The 22,579-nt window shown below is 39.0% G+C and overlaps 1 protein-coding gene across 1 annotated transcript in view; it reads right to left on the bottom strand.

Moving 5' to 3' along the window:
• Window positions 1-22,579, bottom strand: part of STK39 (serine/threonine kinase 39) — a 1,002,247-nt gene that overhangs the window by 911,518 nt on the left and 68,150 nt on the right. The gene's annotated exons all lie outside the window — the stretch shown is intronic.

The following is a 22,579-nucleotide window of genomic DNA, read 5'->3' on the forward strand; positions in this document are numbered from 1 at the left end:
AAACTACCAAGGGCTCTTAAAAGGGTCTTTTGTAGGGCATTGACCTAAAGTTAACAGCTCTTCTGCTACAAAACAAAACAAACACCTCTTAACAGTATACAAACCCCCACCCCCCGAACTACCAAGGGCCCTTAAAAGGGCCTTTTGGGGGCACTTAACAGGGCCTTTTGTAGGGCATTGCCCTAAAGTTAACAGCTCTTTTGCTACAAAAAAACCCCAAACCCACAAAATAAAAAGTAAAATATAATCTACCCATTGCCCTGAAAAGGGCATTTGTGTGGGTATTGCCCTTAAAAGGGCATTTAGCTCTTTTGTTGCCCAAGCTCCCCAAAAAAATACATTACACAAAATAACAAACAAATTATCAAAAATAATAAAAATGATTCCTATTTTAATACCCATTTAAAAAAAAAACACCCCAAAATAAAAAACCTAATCTAGAATAAACTATCAATGGCCCTTAAAAGGGCATTTTGTAGGGCATTGCCCTAAAGATATCAGCTCTTTTTCTGAAAACAAAATTACAAACCCCCACTAACATTACAACCCCCCCCCAAAACAAACAAAATTAAAAAAAATATCTAAAAAAAACCTAAGTTACCTATTGCCCTGAAAAGGGCATTTGGATGGGCATTGCCTTTAAAAGGGCATTTAGCTATTTCACATGCCCAAACCCTAATCTAAAATAAAAACCCACCCAAAAAACCCTTAAAAAAGCCTAACACTAACCCTCCCAACGATCCACTTACAATTTTTTAAGTCCCGCTTGAATGATCTTCATCCAGGCGGCGAGAAGGCTTCATCCAGATGGCCTCTTTAATCTTCATCCAGACGACGAAGTCCTCATCCAGGCGGCGAGAAGTCTTCATCCAGGTGGCCTCTTCAATCTTCATTCAGGCGGCATCTTTTCTATCTTGATCCCGGCGGAACAGGTCCATCCTGAAGACATCTGGTGCGGAGCATCCTCTTCATACGGTCGCCGCCGTACACTGAATCTTCAATGCAAGGTACGTGATTCAAGATGGCTTCCCTTGCATTCCTATTGGCTGAAAATTTTGAATCAGCCAATAGGAATTAGAGCTGCTAAAATCCTATTGGATGTTCAAATCAGCCAATAGGATTTAAGCAGCTCTCATTCTATTGGCTAATTCGAATCAACCGCCTGGATGAAGACTTCTCGCCGCCTGGATGAGGACTTCGCCGCCTGGATGAAGATTGAAGAGGCTGCCTGGATGAAGATCGTTCAAGCGGGACTTCAAAAACTGTAAGTGGATTGTCGGGGGTTATTGTTTGCTTTTTTTAAGGGTTTTTTGGGTGGGTTTTTATTTTAGAGTAGGGCTTGGGCATGTAAAAGAGCTAAATGCCCTTTTAAGGACAATATCCATCCAAATGCCCTTTTCAGAGCAATGGGTAGCTTAGGTTTTTGTTAGAGTTAGTTTTTTTTATTTTGGGGGGTTGGTTGGGTGGTGGGTTTTTACTGTTGGAGGGTCTTTGTATATTTTTTACATTTAAAAGAGCTGTTTAACTTAGGGCAATGCCCTACAAAAGGCCCTTTTAAGGGCTATTGGTAGTTTATTGTAGGCTAAGGTTTTTTTTTATTTTGGGTGGGCTTTTTTATTTGGATAGGGCTATTAGATTAGGTGTAATTCTTTTTTATTTTGGATAATTTTGTTTGTTATTTTTCGTAATTTAGTATTTTTTATTTTTTGTAATAAGATATTTTGTAATTTTTAGAGTAGTGTTAGGATTTTTCTAATGTGTAGTTTAGTTTAATTTAATTGGTAGTTAGTTTAATTTTAGTTTAATAATTATATTAGTTTACTTGTTAGTTTAAACTTAGTTTTTTTTAATTTGAAAGGTAAGTTTTAATTTAATTTAAGATAGGGAAATTGTAATTTTAATCTAAAGTTAGGGGGGCATTAGGTTTAGGGGTAAATAGTTAAATTTAGTTTATTGCGATGTGGGGGGCTTTTAGTTTAGGGGTTAATAGTTTATTTTAATATATATTTTGTTGTGGGGGCTTGCACTTTAGGGGTTAATAGGTTTATTATAGTGGCGGCGGTGTAGGGCTTAATAACTTAAGTATAGTGAGGACAGACGGCAGATTATGGGTTAATAATATTTAAATAGTGTTTGTGATGCGGGAGGGCGGCGGTTTAGGGGTTAATAACTTTATGATAGTGGTGACGATGTCGGGGAGCGGTGGAATAGGGGTTAATAATTATTTTTAGTGGTGGTTATGGCGGGAGCGGCAGATTAGGGGTTAATAAATTTAATATAGTGTTTGTGATGCGGGAGGGCCTGGGTTTAGGGGCTAATAGGTAGCTTATGGGTGTTTAGTGTACTTTGTAGCAGTTTAGTTATGAATTTTATGTTACAGATTGGTAGCGTAAAACTCATAACTACTGCTTTTAGATGGCGGTACGGATCTTGTCATTTTAGGCTGTAACGCCGTTTTTTTATCCAGAACGCAAAACTCATAATACCAGTGCTATGGAATTACCATATAAATACATAAATTTTTTTTGAATCAAAGATTTTTATTGAGGCAATACAAGAAAAAGAAAGAACATGAACATAATATACGATTTGTATCACTTTGGTACATTTTGCATACAGGACATTATTTATCCATTGGGAAATGAAACCTTTACATAGAAGAGAATAAAGAAATCTTAAATCAGAGATTATATATGTATCTCACCAAAACAACAAAATAAATATAGGACATTGTATGCGAGTACAAACTCAAATACATATAATCAAGCATTACCTCTTTTTTCCTTTTTGTTTCCTATATAAATACATAATAAAAAAGTAATAGATTTTAAACAACCCGGAAAACTTATACTTCTTATAGAATGAGATATTAATTATAAAATAAGTGTATTTATTATCTAAAAATTTACAAATTATAGGGAGTCATAACAAGTTGCTCCTACTAAATGCATGTAAGTGGAGGGCAAAGTGCCTCATTTTCTTTGTAAACAGAAAGCTAAGAGCAACTTATAATAGAACGATATCAATAGCGGATAAATACCGCTTATATGTCCACTTAACATAAGGGTGGACAGTAGCTAAAGATGAGGGCGGGGGGAGGAGCCATAAGTTATATTGGGTGAGCCCCTCTCCTGGGGAAATGTCAGCAATAGACAATGTGGGAAAAAGGAGAAGGGGTATGACCCGCAGGCAACCAGTACCGGCGGGAAAGGAAAGAGAGGGGCCCAGCAATAACAGATAAATTGTACAAGCCATAAAGTCACCGCAGAGAATATAATTTTCTTGAGAAAGAACGATAATAATGCTTACAGTGTAACTCTCATATATATCCTTAGTGTATATAAAAATGGGAGTTATAAATAGGAGTGACATCACAACCAAGTAATAGTATAGACTGTCTCTTTAAGGCCCAGACTGGCATGATATTAGCTAGTATACATCACCTAAAAGTATATAACGATAATGGTACAAATATATACTGTGCAGGACAATTATCAGTATTCTCCTAGCGTGACAATAGGTAGAAGATTTTATATATTTCAAAAAAAAACATTAAACCTTATAACATACCTGGGCATGTCACATTGTTTATGCTATAAACTCAGATACACATACACACACAGTTGGTGACAATTATCCCATAAATACATCATTTTTAAGAGTGCGGTACTGACGTTATGTTACAGGCTAAAAGGCTTGCGGTACACCTATACCGACAAGACTCGTAATGGCTGCGTTTCTGTTTTAACATCCCCCAAAGCAGCAGAGAGAATCGTCCCAAGCTTGGAATCTAGAGTAGAGTCTAGCTGGGGCACCGGAACTAACATCTGCCCAGATATCTATAGAGGCATTGGGAAAATTGCATATGTATCCAGTACCTATGGTGAATATAAAAAAAACAAACCATCATGAACATTAGGGCTATGATTTAGCGACAACAATACATATGGATTGGTGTAGCTGTGAAATAATATCAAACAAGGAACAAGTACCCTGTAAAACGGATCGGAAAATGTTATGGTGTATAATGGAAATTAAAGGTAAAATAACTACAACAAAATACCTATAAGATAGGCACCTACAATTACGTCCATCGTAATAAATCTGATACTTTTTTGGCTCATTGGATTCATGCTGTACTGCAACAACAATCCTACAGACTCTCTACAAACATACATTTTAAAGATCCATTTCTGCAAACAAACATTTGAAGACCTCACTGCAACAACAATCCTACAGACTCTCTGCACGCACTAGGCTGCCAAGCCTCCCTCCACCTCCCACCATGGTTATTACCTTAATATATAAACTTTGGGAAGGAAATATAAACTGGCACTACACTAGTGTATAGTAAGAAAAGAATCAGTGGATTCCGGTGCTGCCCCTTTATAACATATAATTACCATAGAAAGAGAAAAGAAAGATAGGGGCTATGGTAGCACTCATTCTTACTTAAGTAAACGTGGAGTTAGTTAAAAAAAACTATACTTTAATTAATTGAATTAAAAAACATGGGGTAAAAACCCCTACCGTTTACCAATACCCACTACCAATTACCACTAATAACTAAAAACAAGCCGACAGTCACTTCTCTGTTTCCTGGCCGATAGCTGGAAACATCGGCATCAGGTGGCTGAAGTGACTGAACAGTAAGATAGAAGTTTGTGCAGCAAACGCGTTTCAGCTATGACCTAGCCTTTCTCAATGCTAAACTTTACACTTAAATTTAGTTGAACCCGAGGCTGTCGGATGCGCGGGCTTATATACATAAATGCAAGCCACTATCAGCCAATCATATGGATTCCTAGAAGGACGCTCTACTAATATCCAATGGTAGCGTGTGAGGGACAACGCCTACTATCAGGATTGGGCTGTATGGCTGGGGGATGCGAATGATATGGCGCGCATGTTCACTGATAACAGTCTAGCGTATAGAAAGTCTCCCGTGTAATTAGACTGCCGAGTTAAAAATATATATACACATTTAACGAGAGATGTCCTATCACATAGGAGTATCTGACATTTGACAAACATGGGTACCATTGAATCTTTGGATTTACGGTCTATCGGTTTTGAAATATCGATTGCTCATATAACGATACTGTATGGGGTATATGCAAAATCACCTATTAATACTTTCACATAGCAGTTGTTAAGAATGTCTGTAAAATCACATACTATATAAATAACACTGTACAGGTAAAGCACTGCTATAGTGATTTATGGTTGTAGTAGATTGTGATTATCAGACGGTTATTGTGACAATACTTCCATTTTAATATCATTGTAGTTATTGCGACACCAATTGCCTAAAACCAGAGAAAAATCCCTTATAGATGATCATATAGTAAGGATATGGTCCCAAATAAAATGTCACATTAATATATATATATATTTTCTGGGTCCCAATCGTATAAACATATAGCATTGAATCAAGATCTTAATCAAGATGTTAGTACTACGATTGCCTTTATTATTGTAAGTTTCACAGATTTGAGATCAACCTAAAAACACAGTGGGGGTGTAGAGCGGTTTCATACTATCTCAATCAAGATGCCAGTATGATTGAGGAGGTTAAACAATTTTTATTGAATATGATAGAGTTTATTCTAACTCATAATTTTTTCGTATTCGATCATAAATTCTATTTACAGACCTGTGGGACAGCGATGGGCACTGCGTGTGCCCCAACCTACGCTAATATATATCTGGGCTGGTGAGAGGAAACTGTAGTGTTTAATGACAATTTAAGACATCTCACCAAACACATCTCCCACTGGTTCAGATATATAGATGATATTCTATTTATATGGAATGGTCCCGAGAATCTCCTACATGATCTCATTAAAACCCTGAATGATAATCCATTTGGATTATATCTCACATCTAATATACAGAAATCTAAAGTGGAGTTTTTGGACCTTACAATTCTCAAGACTGACAGCTCAATTGTGACAGAAGTGTATAGGAAACCCACGTCCACTAACAATATTTTACATGCTAGCAGTTATCATCACCCTGCCACTATTAGATGACTACCAATGGGAGAATATATACGCTTAAGGAGAAATTGTAGTACCACTGACAATTTCAAAATAGCTGCCAGAGAACTAAGACATAGGTTACTTGAAAGAGGCTACTCGAGAAAATTGCTAGCTAAGGCCTATAACAGAGCATTGCTGAAAGATAGGGAAGAATTACTTACCCCTAAGGACAAAAACACCCCCCTGAGATGCATTACCACTTATTCCGCACAAAGCGATCAAATCACCAATATCCTGACCAAACATTGGCACGTCCTAACTAGGGATGACCTATTGAAACCGTTAATAACAGAGAGACCTCTTGTGACATATAGACGAGCTAGGAATATCAAAGACACACTGGTAAATAGCCACTACGATAGAAATGCTAAGAAATCACCTATTTATGAAGGCTCTATTGCATGTGGACACTGCTCAGTATGTCAACACATGGTCAAAAAACAAAGAATATTTGATAGATTTGGAAAAGCATGGAACATTAAACAACACATTAATTGTCAAAGTACAAATGTTATCTACTGTATATCATGTAGTTGTAATTTATATTACATTGGAATGACTACAAGGAGCATGGGCACACGTATAACTGAACACCTCAGTAATATTAGGACAGCCCAAAGAGATGTAGATAAATCTAAACAAATTACTAGTGTTGCCAGGCATTTTCTACGGTGTCATAATGGGAAAACAAATGCCTTAAAATGTTGGGGTCTAGAAAAATTGACACCAGGAATAAGAGGAGGCAATACTGAGGATAAATTGTTACAGATGGAAACAAAATAGGTTTTCAATCTGAATACTGCCATACCCCATGGTATGAATTAATATAACAATTATTGGGTATATATCTGATATGACATGATTGACAAGAGATTATTCCCTGTATTTATATTAGTTAAGCCATCTGTATTTAACCCTATAATTTGGTGATCGTATATCACTTTATGAGTGATAAAGTAATACTGCCATACATATGGGTGTATACTGCTTTGGACTATTACGCTGCTTATCTGTCCCAGTCTCCATATAATATATAAGAAGAATCTAATCAGAATTTTAAACTTTGGACACTACCAACATTATTGTAATCTTTTATTATTTTTTGATGAGCCTATATTTATTCATCTTAATTTTGGACAGGTTGATCTCAAATCTGTGAAATTTACAATAATAAAGGCAATTGTAGTACTAACATCCTGATTAAGATCTTGATTCAATGTTATATGTTTATATGATTGGGACCCAGAATATATATATATATATATATATATATATATATATATATATATATATATATATATATATATATTAATGTGACATTTTATTTGGGACCATATCCTTACTATATGATCATCTATAAGGGATTTTTCTCTGGTTTTAGGCTATTGGTGTCATCAGGGATAGGCAAGGTGTCCGGACACGGACACTGGTGTCCGTGACTGGCCCTTGCAGTGTCCGCCACTCGTTTTGCGGTGGGGAGGCAGGAGTAGGACGGATGAATGCTGGTCCTGACACCACCTTGCGCCACTCTTCACGGGGTTGGGGCCACACCCATATGACGCTGCTCAGTAGTGGGAAAGTGAGTGAGAGGGAAGAAGCAAGCTGCCTGCAGTGCAGCCTGTGTCAACCACCAGTGATTCGTGACCCGTCACGATTTCTTGATCTGAGCGACAGCATGGTGCTGATGTCTCTTTGTAAAAGGCCACTGCCTACTCTGACAAACCTTACCTTACCAAGTAAGTAACCAACCATGATGATCATGTGATTAACATCAAGGTGGGTGGGTTTGGTAAGGAGTTGCAGACTTTAAATACAACCAAAAAAAATAAATAAAAGATAAGAATTTTGAAAACATTTTATACCAGTATACCACAAGCAGTCTTTATATAAATTTTATTTTAAACTTGTTTCATTAGATGACTAATTTGCACTTGTGGAACTAGACCAGGGGCATCCCATGTATGGATCATTTGACAGCAAAGTGCTCCTGATTTATAGAAACATAAAATGTGTTGACAGATAGAAACCATCCGGCCCATCTAGTCTGCCCAATTTTCTAAATACTTCCATTAGTTCCTGACCTTATCCTATATCTAGTATAGCCTTATGCCTATCCCATGCATGTTTAAACTCCTTCACTGTCTCTACCACTTCTGTTGGATGGCTATTCCACCATGAATTCTCTACGCTCTCTGTAAAAAGAGTGTTTTTTTTATGTTTTTAATTTTAAATGTACCTTGGTGTCCTTCACTAAGGTCTGTACTTTGGAAATGTCCGCCACAGCCTTGGTCCGTGCCTATCCTTGGGTGTCGTAATAACTACAATGATATTAAAATGGAAGTATTGTCACAATAACCGTCTGATAATCACAATCTACTACAACCATAAATCACTATAGCAGTGCTTTACCTGTACAGTGTTATTTATATAGTATGTGATTTTACAGACATTCTTAACAACTGCTATGTGAAAGTATTAATAGGTGATTTTGCATATACCCCATACAGTATCGTTATATGAGCAATCGATATTTCAAAACCGATAGACCGTAAATCCAAAGATTCAATGGTACCCATGTTTGTCAAATGTCAGATACTCTATGATACTCTATGTGATAGGACATCTCTCGTTAAATGTGTATATATATTTTTAACTCAGCAGTCTAATTACACGGGAGACTCTCTATACGCTAGACTGTTATCAGTGAACATGCGCGCCATATCATTTGCATCCCCCAGCCACACAGCCCAATCCTGTTAGTAGGCGTTGTCCCTCACATTGGATATTAGTAGGGCGTCCTTCTAGGAATCCATATGATTGGCTGATAGTGGCTTGCATTTATGTATATAAGCCTGCGCATCCGACAGCCTCGGGTTCAACTAAATTTAAGTGTAAAGTTTAGCATTGAGAAAGGCTAGGTCGTAGCCAAAACGCGTTTGCTGCACAAACTTCTATCTTACCGTTCAGTCACTTCAGCCACCTGATGCCGATGTTTCCAGCTATCAGCCAGGAAACAGAGAGGTGACTGTCGGCTTGTTTTTAGTTATTAGTGGTAATTGGTAGTGGGTATTGGTAAACGGTAGGGGTTTTTACCCCATGTTTTTTAATTCAATTAATTAAAGTTTAGTTTTTTAACTAACTCCACATTTACTTAAGTAAGAATGAGTGCTACCATAGCCCCTATCTTTCTTTTCTCTTTCTATGGTAACTTAATATATAAACACCTAACAGCAATTAGGTGCAGCTGTCACTAATGATCCAGGATAGAGACACTACTTCACACTCACAGCCTCTGAACTGACACTTTATCATATTCTGTTACACTTTCCCAACCCTGATTTACTCACCACACATTTCACTCACTCTCAGTTTACACTGCCTTATATCAGACATATTTCCCTTCTCCCTCACCTTTTGTGTCCAATCACTCTCATTTAGATTGTAAGCTTGAGAGCCTCTCTACCTGTAGGCCACTTTGTATTTAAAGTGAACTACTACTGATTGTGCTCAAGGGCAGGGCATTCCTCTCCTTTTGTATAACTCAATTATTTAACCTACAACTGTAATGTACCCCAATATGTTTGTGTATTTAATGCATCCCTGTAATGTTCAAATATTTCTTGTATAGCGCTACGTAATCTGCTGGCGCTTTATAAATACCTGATAATAATAATAATAATGCTGTATCATTGTTTTAAAAAGACAGTAAAGTCAAAATTAAACTTTCATGATTCAGACAGCGCATACAATTTTAAACTATTTGAATTTTCCAATTTACTTATATTATCTAATTTGCTTCATTCTCTTGGTATCCTTTGTTGAAAAGCATACCTAGATAGGATCAGGAGCAGAAATGCTAGCTGGCAATTGGTGGCTGCACATATATGTGATTGACTCACCTGATGTGTTCAGCTAGCGCCATGTTGTCCATTGCTGTTCCGTCAACAAAGGATACTATGTGAATCAAGCAATTTGATAAAAGAAGTAAAGTGTGCACTGAGTAATGAAATAAAATATGTTGGTGTCTTGTATCTTTAACTGAATAATGTGCACAAAAAGCTAATACAAATGGAAGCAGAATTAATGAAACAATTTAACAAAAAAAAATACAGGTAGCCCTCAGTTTACGCCGGGGTTAGGTTCCAGGAGGAATGGTTGTAAATCAAAACTGTTGTAAATTGAAACACAATTTAGAATGTAAGTCAATGGGAAGTGAGGGAGTTAGGTTCCAGGTCCCTCTCAAAATTGTCATAAGTAACACCTAATACATTATTTTTAAAGCTTTGAAATGAAGACTTTAAATGCTAAATAGCATTATAAACCTAATAATATAGATTGTATCATCATCAAACCGAGTTTGATGAACAAAAACATTTGCTAAACATCACCTAATAAAATAATTACACAACAGACTGCATCATCATCAAACTAAGTTTAATGAACAAAAACTTTTTTTTACTTGCATTTTTCTGCAATCAGTTCTCTGGATTGTTAGCATTTTAGATAATATTGGGTCTGCACCTATTCTATGCATTTAAATCTGCAGTGATTAATAAGCAGTTAGGCACCCTCACCTCAAGCTGCTGGACAGGAAGATAATAGGGAAGTGCCTGCTAAATTTTGCTCGATAGATCTGGTCTGATCTGTGTACACAGATCAATTTAAGGCTGTTAAGTTGCATAATTTTGCTGCAAAACAAGCGGGCAGCTCCACATATTGGCTATTTTAATTAGTGCATTGCTTTCCAAATGACTAAAAAAAAAGGTTGTTATTCTGAAACGGCGCAAATTGAACCGGCGTAAACCGAGGGCCACCTGTAATCATATTTGTGATGTGCATTTTACTTTTCTTTTTTTCCCCTTTAAAACCACATCAGTGATTCATCAAGTAATGATACTGTGCATGACAGAGTGAGACTGCAGTTTCCTAGTTTCCTAGTATAATTACTAAAGCACTCCAATTATGTGCCAGTGTTGCTTATGTCACCCAAACACATATGATAAAATACCATGCAAGTAACCACAGAAGAAGATAAAATGATGTTGCTTTAGACTTTTAGAGAAATCTCACGTGCTTTAATAATGATTAAATGTCAATGATATCTAGCTTAGCCATAACACAATATGTGGTATAAATGGCATATATACTATATAGTAATAATGTCCCCGATCCAACCTCCCCATCCAACTACCGCCCTATTTCCCTACTCCCTCTTGCTTCAAAGCTCCTCGAAAAGCTAGTTTACGCTCGTCTATCCCATTTCCTTACATTAAACTCTCTTCTTGTCCCACTGCAATCTGGATTTCGTCCCCATCACTCTACAGAGACAGTTATTGTCAAGGTTACCAACAACCTACTTACAGCAAAATCCAAAGGCCACTTCTCTCTGCTTATCCTCCTTGATCTGTCTGCAGCCTTTGACACTGTTGACCACCCTCTTCTGCTCCAAACCTTCCAATCATTCGGCATCTGCGACACAGCTCTCTCGTGGTTACATTTAGTGTAGCCTTCTCCGGAGCATCCTCTGCCCCGTTACCACTTTCTGTTAGGGTACCTCAAGGCTCTGTCCTCGGTCCCCTTCTCTTTTCAATCTGCACGTCATCATTAGGTTCCTTAATAAAGTCCCATGGGTTTCAATATCATTTGTATGCCGATAACACCCGAATCTACCTCTATGCACCAGACCTACCTCCTTCTTTACTAACCCGTGTCACTAACTGTCTTTCTCACATCTCATCTTGGATGTCCTCTCACTACCTTAAGCTAAATCTCTCCAAAACTGAACTCCTTATCTTTCCCCCTTCTTACAATGCCTCCACCCCCAAAATTTCTATAACTGTTGATAATTCCATCATTACCCCTATCCCGCATGCCCGATGTCTTGGAGTCCCACTTGACTCAGATCTTTCCTTCACTCCTCACATTCAGTCCTTGGCTAAAGCCTGCCGCTTCCACCTTAAAAACATCTCCAGATACTCTCCCTCCCGTCCCCTTCGATCAGCTCAGGATCTCCTCCTCTCTTGTTACTTCCTCCCATTCCCATTTACAGGACTTCTTCAAACTGGCCCCCATCTTGTGGAACTCCCTGCCTCGCTCCATTAGACTCTCCCCTAGTTTTAACAGCTTCAAGCACTCCCTAAAAACTCTACTATTCAGGGATGCATACAACCAACACTAACCTTTCCTAACTCCATTGCTTTCCCCTTGAACCCCTTAGAATGTAAGCCCTTGAGCCCAGCTGTTTGAAGATCGCCCTTATAAGAGCCGACTACAAAAGTGAAACTCTCGGCAGGGCCCTCTACCAACTTGATCCCTACAAAAGCTATCCTGTATACCGACTATGTTTACAGCGCTGCGGAATCTGTTGGCGCTCTACAAATACCTGATAATAATAATAATAATGTAAATGTATAAGTAACCAAATTTCTGTCTTTCAGCATGCTGCTAATACAGGTTTTATAAACTAAATAATGCAGGTAGATGTATTTGGATTAAAGGTTCCTTTTACTCTTGAAAGGCCTCTTCTCAAATACTGCTAATAATTAGTCTTCATTTTTGGTGTAAAGCATTTGTGAGTTCTGAAGATAAACCAGAGAATATATTTTTGGTGAAAAAGATGCTGCACAATCTTAAAGGGACAGGAAACCCAAATATGTTGAGTTTCCTGTCCCTTTAAGTCACATTTAGACACAGTATTTGAAATTTTGGGAGCTCGGACGCATTATGAAGTAGCTGGGTGGGGCATTCTAATACTTTGCAATATTATAAAATTTTCTGTTATTTATAAAGGTTATTAAGCTATGCAAAGCACATATTAATTGCATAATTTCACATACATTGATTTAATCATAATTTGTGCAATAGACATTAAAAAAGCATTAGCTCATTTTAGATTAATATTTAGCTGGGTGATCAGTAAAATTAGTCAGGTGTTATGCCCATTAAATAAATACTGGGGAGAACACAGACATAAAACAATTCGCCAATACACAGATATAAAGATAAAATTTAAATCCTAAGCGTATTATACTTCTTAGCCAAAACTAAAGAGAAGTTGCCGAAGCCTTTTGGCCTCTCCTCTGTCCAGAGTAGACAACAAACAAAGCAGATGTTTGATGAAAATCTTTAGTAGCTTGTAAATAAAACTTTAAAGCACGAACCACGTCAAGATTGTGTAATATACGTTCCTTCTTTGAAGAAGGATTAGGACACAATGACGGAACAACAATCTCCTGATTGATATTCTTATTAGATACCACCTTAGGTAAAAACCCAGGTTTGGTACGCAAAACTACCTTATCTGCATGGAAGATCAGATAAGGGGAATCACACTGTAAGGCAGATAACTCTGAAACTCTACGAGTCGAGGAAATAGCTACCAAAAACAGAACTTTCCAAGATAAAAGCTTGATATCTATGGAATGAAGAGGTTCAAACGGAACCCTTTGGAGAACTTTAAGAACCAAATTTAAACTCCATTGTGGAGCAACTGGTTTAAACACAGGCTTGATTATAACTAAAGCCTGACAAAACGCCTGAACGTCTGGAACATCCGCCAGACGCTTGTGCAAAAGAATAGACAGAGCAGAAATCTGTCCCTTTAAGGAACTAGCTGACAATCCCTTTTCCAATCCTTCTTGGAGAAAAGATAATATCCTGGGAATCCTGACTTTACTCCATGAGTAACCCTTGGATTCACACCAATAAAGATATTTACGCCATATCTTATGATAGATTTTCCTGGTGACAGGCTTTCGTGCCTGAATTAAGGTATCGATTACTGACTCGGAGAAGCCACGCTTTGATAAAATCAAGCGTTCAATCTCCAGGCAGTCAGTCTCAGAGAAATTAGATTTGGATGGTTGAAAGGACCCTGAAGTAGAAGGTCCTGTCTCAGAGGCAGAGTCCATGGTGGAAGGGATGACATGTCCACCAGATCTGCATACCAAGTCCTGCGTGGCCACGCAGGTGCTATCAAAATCACTGATGCTCTCTCCTGCTTGATTTTGGCAATCAGACGAGGGAGCAGAGGAAACGGTGGAAACACATAAGCCAGGTTGAAGGACCAAGGCGCTGCTAGAGCATCTATCAGCGTTGCCTTGGGATCCCTGGACCTGGATCCGTAACAAGGAAGTTTGGCGTTCTGCTGAGACGCCATGAGATCTAGTTCTGGTTCGCCCCAACGTTGAACCAATTGTGCAAACACCTCCGGATGGAGTTCCCACTCCCCCGTATGAAAAGTCTGTCGACTTAGATAATCCGCCTCCCAGTTCTCTACACCTGGGATATGGATAGCTGATAGGTGGCAAGAGTGAATCTCTGCCCAACGAATTATCTTTGAAACTTCCAACATCGCTAGGGAACTCCTTGTTCCCCCTTGATGGTTGATGTAAGCCACAGTCGTGATGTTGTCCGACTGAAATCTGATGAACCTCATTGTCGCTAGCTGAGGCCAAGCTTGAAGAGCATTGAATATCGCTCTTAGTTCCAGAATGTTTATTGGGAGGAGGGTCTCCTCCTGAGTCCACAATCCCTGAGCCTTCAGGGAGTTCCAGACTGCCCCCCAGCCTAGAAGGCTGGCATCTGTCGTTACTATTGTCCAATCTGGCCTGCGAAAGGTCATATCTTTGGACAGATGGACCCGAGATAGCCACCAGAGAAGAGAATCCCTGGTCTCTTGATCCAGATTTAGTAGAGGGGACAAATTTGTGTAATCCCCATTCCACTGACTGAGCATACAGAGCTGCAGCGGTCTGAGATGTAGGCGGGCAAACGGCACTATGTCCATTGCCGCTACCATTAAGCCGATTACTTCCATACACTGAGCCACCGAAGGGCGAGAAGTAGAATAAAGAACACGGCAAGAATTTAGAAGTTTTGATAACCTGGTCTCTGTCAGGTAAATCCTCATTTCTACAGAATCTATCAGAGTTCCCAGAAAGGAAACTCTTGTGAGAGGGGATAGAGAACTCTTCTCTTCGTTCACTTTCCACCAGTGCGACCTCAGAAATGCCAGAACTATGTCCGTATGAGACTTGGCAATTTGGAAATTTGACGCCTGTATCAGAATGTCGTCTAAATAAGGGGCCACTGCTATGCCCCGCGGCCTTAGGACCGCCAGAAGTGACCCCAGAACCTTTGTAAAGATTCTTGGAGCTGTAGCTAACCCAAAGGGAAGAGCTACAAACTGGTAATGCCTGTCCAGGAAGGCAAACCTGAGAAACCGATGATGATTTTTGTGTATCGGAATGTGAAGATAAGCATCCTTTAAATCCACTGTAGTCATGTATTGACCCCTCCTGGATCATAGGTAGGATGGTACGAATAGTCTCCATCTTGAATGATGGGACCCTGAGAAATTTGTTTAGGATCTTGAGATCTAAGATTGGTCTGAAGGTTCCCTCTTTTTTGGGAACCACAAACAGATTTGAATAGAAGCCTTGTCCCTGTTCCTCCTTTGGAACTGGGTGGATCACTCCCATAACTTGGAGGTCTTGAACACAATGTAAGAATGCCTCTCTTTTTATCTGGTTTGCAGATAATTGTGAAAGGTGAAATCTCCCTTTTGGAGGGGAAGCTTTGAAGTCCAGAAGATATCCCTGGGATACAATTTCCAACGCCCAGGGATCCTGGACATCTCTTGCCCAAGCCTGGGCGAAGAGAGAAAGTCTGCCCCCTACTAGATCCGTTACCGGATCGGGGGCCAATCCTTCATGCTGTCTTAGAGGCAGCAGCAGGCTTTTTGGCCTGCTTACCTTTGTTCCAAGCCTGGTTAGGTCTCCAGACCGACTTGGACTGGGCAAAAGTTCCCTCTTGTTTAGTATTAGAGGAAGTTGATGCCGCGCTTGTCTTAAAGTTTTGAAAGGCACGAAAATTAGTCTGTTTGGCCCTTGATTTATTAGACCTGTCCTGAGGGAGGGCATGACCTTTTCCTCCCGTGATATCAGAAATGATCTCCTTCAAACCAGGCCCGAATAGGGTCTGCCCCTTGAAGGGAATGTTAAGAAGCTTAGACTTTGAAGTAACGTCAGCTGACCATGATTTAAGCCATAGCGCCCTACGCGCCTGAATAGCAAAACCAGAATTCTTAGCCGTTAGTTTAGTCAAATGAACAATGGCATCAGAAACAAATGAATTGGCTAGCTTAAGTGCTCTAAGCTTGTCAAGTATATCGTCCAATGGGGTCTCTACCTGTAAAGCCTCTTCCAGAGACTCAAACCAGAAGGCCGCCGCAGCAGTGACTGGGGCAATGCATGCAAGAGGCTGTAGAATAAAACCTTGTTGAATAAACATTTTCTTAAGGTAACCCTCTAACTTTTTATCCATTGGATCTAAGAAAGCACAACTGTCCTCGACGGGGATAGTAGTACGCTTAGCTAGGGTAGAAACTGCTCCCTCCACCTTAGGGACCGTTTGCAATAAGTCCCGTGTGGCGGCATCTATTGGAAACAATTTCTTAAAAATAGGAGGGGGAGAGAACAGTACACCTGGTCTATCCCATTCCTTAGTAATAATTTCTGAAAACCTTTTAGGTATTGGAAAAAGATCAGTGTAAACAGGCACTTCATAGTATTTATCAAATCTGCACAATTTCTCTGGCACTGAATTGGTGTCGCAGTCATTCAGAGTAGCTAAAACCTCCCTGAGTAACACGCGGAGGTGTTCAAGCTTAAATTTAAATGTTGCCATATCAGAATCAGGTTGAATCATCTTCCCTGAGTAAGACACATCACCCACAGAAAGAAGCTCTCCTTCCTCAGCTTCTGCATATTGTGAGGGGGTATCAGACATAGCTACGAAAGCGTCAGAATGCTCTGTATTTCTTCTAACCCCAGAGCTGTCTCGCTTTCCTCGTAACCCAGGTAGTCTGGATAATACTGCTGACAGTGTATTATCCATGACTGCCGCCATGTCTTGTAAAGTAAACGCCATGGGCGCGCTAGATGTACTTGACACCTCTTGAGCGTGAGTCCCTTGAGCAGGAGTCAAAGGCTTTGACACGTGGGGCGAGTTAGCCGGCATAACTTCCCCCTTGTCAGATTCCTCTGGTGATAAATCTTTTAAAGACAGAATATGGTCTTTATAACTTAAAGTGAAATCAGTACATTTGGTACACATTCTAAGAGGGGGTTCCACCATGGCTTCTAAACATAATGAACAAGGAGTTTCCTCTATGTCAGATATGTTTAAACAGACTAGCAATGAGACCAGCAAGCTTGGAATACACTTTACAGAAAGTTAACAAGCGAAAAATAAAAACGGTACTGTGCCTTTAAGAAAAATAAAAAAGGTCAGAATTTGAGAAACAGTGAAAAAAAGCAGTAAATCAAACGAAATTGTTACAGTGTGTATAATAGGCTAACAGAGCATTGCACCCACTTGCAAATGGATGATTAACCCCTTAGTTTCAAAAACGGATGAAAAAAACGAAATAGACGTTTTTTAACAGTCACAACAAACTGCCACAGCTCTGCTGTGGCCCTACCTTGCCATACAAACGACTTTGGAAAGCACCAAAACCCTTCAGAGAGGTCCTAAGCATTCAGGGAACTCTTTCAAGGAAACTGGATGTCTCAGTCTGCAAAAGCTAATGCGCATTTAGGCGCAAAATTAGGCCCCTCCCACTCCTGTCTACACAGTGAGAAGCCTAACAAAACTATCCCTAGGCAAATTTTAGCCAGCCATGTGGAAAAACTGGGCCACAATAAAGTTTTATCACCAAAAAGCATATAAAAAACGTTTAAGCACTCCCAGCAAACGTCTTATATATCAGTAATTTGAAAAAATAATAAGAGTGTTACCTCTAATAGTAAGCATGATACTAGTCGTTATTAAATCACTGTAATCAGGCTTACCTTAAATAAATCCGGTATCAACAGCATTTTCTAGCATATACATTTCTCTAGAAAAATTATTCTGCACATACCTCATAGCAGGATACCCTGCACGCCATTCCCCAAGCTGAAGTTACCTCTCTCTTCAGTTATGTGTGAGAACAGCAATGGATCTTAGTTACAACCTGCTAAGATCATTAGAGACCACAGGCAGACTCTTCTTCTATTTTCTGCCTGAGACCAAAATAGTACAACTCCGGTACCATTTAAAAATAACAAACTTTTGAATTGAAGAAAAACAACTAAATTACACCACATCTCTCTAACTGCTTCCATGCTTGTCGAGAGCTGCAAGAGAATGACTGGAGGTGGCAGTTAGGGGAGGAGCTATATAGACAGCTCTGCTGTGGGTGATCCTCTTGCAGCTTCCTGTTGGGGAGGAGAATATCCCACAAGTAATGGATGATCCATGGACTGGATACACCTTACAAGAGAAAAATGTTTAGCAACAACATTCCAAAACTTAACACATCACATTCACAGCAAATGCATCTGACTAGTAATGCTGTAATTAGTGACATACCCAGAACATAAGGTATCACAGAAAATGCATGTGCCTAGCAATGCTGTAATTAGTGACATACCCAGAACATAAGGTATCAAAGCAAATGCATGTGCCTAGCAATGCTGTAATTTGTGACATACCCGGAACATAAGGTATCAAAGCAAATGCATGTGCCTAGTAATGCTGTAATTAGTGACATACCCAGAACATAAGATATCAAACCAAATGCATGTGCCTAGCACTGCTGTAATTAGTGACATACTCAGAACATAAGGTATCACAGCAAATGAATGTGCCTAGCAATGCTGTAATTATTGACATACCCAGAACATAAGGCATTACAGTAAAGGCATGTGCCTAGTAATGCTGTAATAAGTGACATAGCCAGAACATAAGGCATCACAGCAAATGCATGTGCCTAGTAATGCTGTAATTATTGACATACCCAGAACATAAGGTATCACAGCAAATGCATGTGCCTAGTAATGCTGTAATTATTGACATACCGAGAACATAACACATCACAGCAAATGCATGTGCCTAGTAATGCTGTAATTATTGACATACCAAGAACATAACACATCACAGCAAATGCATGTGCCAAGTAATGCTGTAATTATTGACATACCGAGAACATAACACATAACAGCAAATGCATGTGCCTAGTAATGCTGTAATTAGTGACATACCCAGTACATAAGTATCACAGCAAATGCATGTGCCTAGTAATGCTGTAATTAGTGACATACCCAGTACATAACAAATCACAGTAAATGCATGTGCCTAGTAATGCTGTAATTAGTGACATACCCAATACATAAGGTATCACAGCAAATGCATGTGCCTAGTAATGCAATAATTAGAGACATACCCAGTACATAAGGTATCACAGTAAATGCATGTGCCTAGTAATGCTGTAATTAGTGACATACCCAGTACATAAGGTATCACAGCAAATGCATGTGCCTAGTAATGCTGTAATTAGTGACATACCCAGTACATAAGGTATGATAGCAAATGCATGTGCCTAGTAATGCTGTAATTAGTGACATACCCAGTACATAAGGTATCACAGCAAATGCATGTGCCTAGTAATGCTGTAATTAGTGACATACCCAGTACATAAGGTATCACAGCAAATTAATGTGCCTAGTAATGCTGTAATTAGTGACATGCCCAGAACATAAGGTATCACAGCAAATGCATGTGCCTAGTAATGCTGTAATTAGTGACATGCCCAGTACATAAGGTATCACAGCAAATGCATGTGCCTAGTAATGCTGTAATTAGTGACATACCCAGTACATAAGGTATCACAGCAAATGCATGTGCCTAGTAATGCTGTAATTAGTGACATACCCAGTACATAAGGTATCACAGCAAATGCATGTGCCTAGTAATGCTGTAATTAGTGACATGCCCAGAACATAAGGTATCACAGCAAATTAATGTGCCTAGTAATGCTGTAATTAGTGACATACCCAGTACATAAGGTATCACAGCAAATTAATGTGCCTAGTAATGCTGTAATTAGTGACATGCCCAGAACATAAGGTATCACAGCAAATTAATGTGCCTACTAATGCTGTAATTAGTGACATACCCAGTACATAAGGTATCACAGCAAATGCATGTGCCTAGTAATGCTGTAATTAGTGACATACCCAGTACATAAGGTATCCCAGCAAATTAATGTGCCTAGTAATGCTGTAATTAGTGACATACCCAGTACATAAGGTATCACAGCAAATGCATGTGCCTAGTAATGCTGTAATTAGTGACATGCCCAGAACATAAGGTATCACAGCAAATTAATGTGCCTAGTAATGCTGTAATTAGTGACATACCCAGAACATAAGGCATCACAGCAAATGCATGTGCCTAGTAATGCTGTAATTAGTGACATACCCAGAACATAAGGTATCACAGCAAATGCATGTGCCTAGTAATGCTGTAATTAGTGACATACCCAGAACATAAGGTATCACAGCAAATGCATGTGCCTAGTAATGCTGTAATTAGTGACATGCCCAGAACATAAGGTATCACAGCAAATTAATGTGCCTAGTTATGCTGTAATTAGTGACATACCCAGAACATAAGATTTCACAGAAAATGCATGTGCCTAGTAATGCTGTAATTAGTGACATACCCAGTACAAAAGCTATCACAGTAAATGTTTGTGCCTAGTAATGCTGTAATTAGTGACATACCCAGTACATAAGGTATCATAGCAAATTAATGTGCCTAGTAATGCTGTAATTAGTGACATACCCAGTACATAAGATTTCACAGAAAATGCATGTGCCTAGTAATGCTGTAATTAGTGACATACCCAGAACATAAGGCATCACAGCAAATGCATGTGCCTAGTAATGCTGTAATCATTGACATACCCAGTACATAAGGTATCACAGCAAATTAATGTGCCTAGTATTGCTGTAATTAGTGACATACCCAGAACATAAGGTATCACAGTAAATGCATGTGCCTAGTAATGCTGTAATTAGTGACATACCCAGTACATAAGGTATCACAGCAAATTAATGTGCCTAGTAATGCTGTAATTAGTGACATACCCAGTACATAAGGTATCACAGCAAATTAATGTGCCTAGTAATGCTGTAATCATTGACATACCCAGAACATAAGGTATCACAGCAAATGCATGTGCCTAGTAATGCTGTAATTAGTGACATACCCAGTACATAAGGTATCACAGCAAATGCATGTGCCTAGTAATGCTGTAATTAGTGACATACCCAGTACATAAGGCATCACAGCAAATTAATGTGCCTAGTAATGCTGTAATTAGTGACATACCCAGTACATAAGGCATCACAGCAAATGCATGTGCCTAGTAATACTGTAATTAGTGACATACCCAGAACATAAGGTATCACAGCAAATGCATGTGCCTAGTAATGCTGTAATTAGTGACATATCCAGAACATAAGGTATCACAGTAAATGCATGTGCCTAGTAATGCTGTAATTAGTGACATACCCAGTACATAAGGTATCACAGCAAATGCATGTGCCTAGTAATGCTGTAATTAGTGACATACCCAGTACATAAGGTATCACAGCAAATTAATGTGCCTAGTAATGCTGTAATTAGTGACATACCCAGAACATAAGGCATCACAGCAAATTAATGTGCCTAGTATTGCTGTAATTAGTGACATACCCAGTACATAAGGTATCACAGCAAATGCATGTGCCTAGTAATGCTGTAATTAGTGACATACCCAGTACATAAGGTATCACAGCAAATGCATGTGCCTAGTAATGCTGTAATTAGTGACATACCCAGTACATAAGGTATCACAGCAAATTAATGTGCCTAGTAATGCTGTAATTAGTGACATACCCAGTACATAAGGTATCACAGCAAATTAATGTGCCTAGTAATGCTGTAATTAGTGACATACCCAGAACATAAGGTATCACAGCAAATGCATGTGCCTAGTAATGCTGTAATTAGTAACATACCCAGTACAGAAGCTATCACAGTAAATGTGTGTGCCTAGTAATGCTGTAATTAGTGACATACCCAGTACATAAGGCATCACAGCAAATTAATGTGCCCAGTAATGCTGTAATTAGTGACATACCCAGAACATAAGGCATCACAGCAAATGCATGTGCCTAGTAATGCTGTAATCATTGACATACCCAGTACATAAGGTATCACAGCAAATTAATGTGCCTAGTAATGCTGTAATCATTGACATACCCAGAACATAAGGTATCACAGCAAATTAATGTGCCTAGTAATGCTGTAATTAGTGACATACCCAGTACATAAGGTATCACAGCAAATTAATGTGCCTAGTAATGCTGTAATTAGTGACATACCCAGTACATAAGGTATCACAGCAAATTAATGTGCCTAGTAATGCTGTAATTAGTGACATACCCAGTACATAAGGTATCACAGCAAATGCATGTGCCTAGTAATGCTGTAATTAGTGACATACCCAGTACATAAGGTATCACAGCAAATTAATGTGCCTAGTAATGCTGTAATTAGTGACACACCCAGTACATAAGGTATCACAGCAAATTAATGTGCCTAGTAATGCTGTAATCATTGACATACCCAGAACATAAGGTATCACAGCAAATTAATGT

Source organism: Bombina bombina, chromosome 1 (genome assembly GCF_027579735.1).
Source record: "Bombina bombina isolate aBomBom1 chromosome 1, aBomBom1.pri, whole genome shotgun sequence".
Lineage (NCBI taxonomy): Eukaryota > Metazoa > Chordata > Amphibia > Anura > Bombinatoridae > Bombina > Bombina bombina.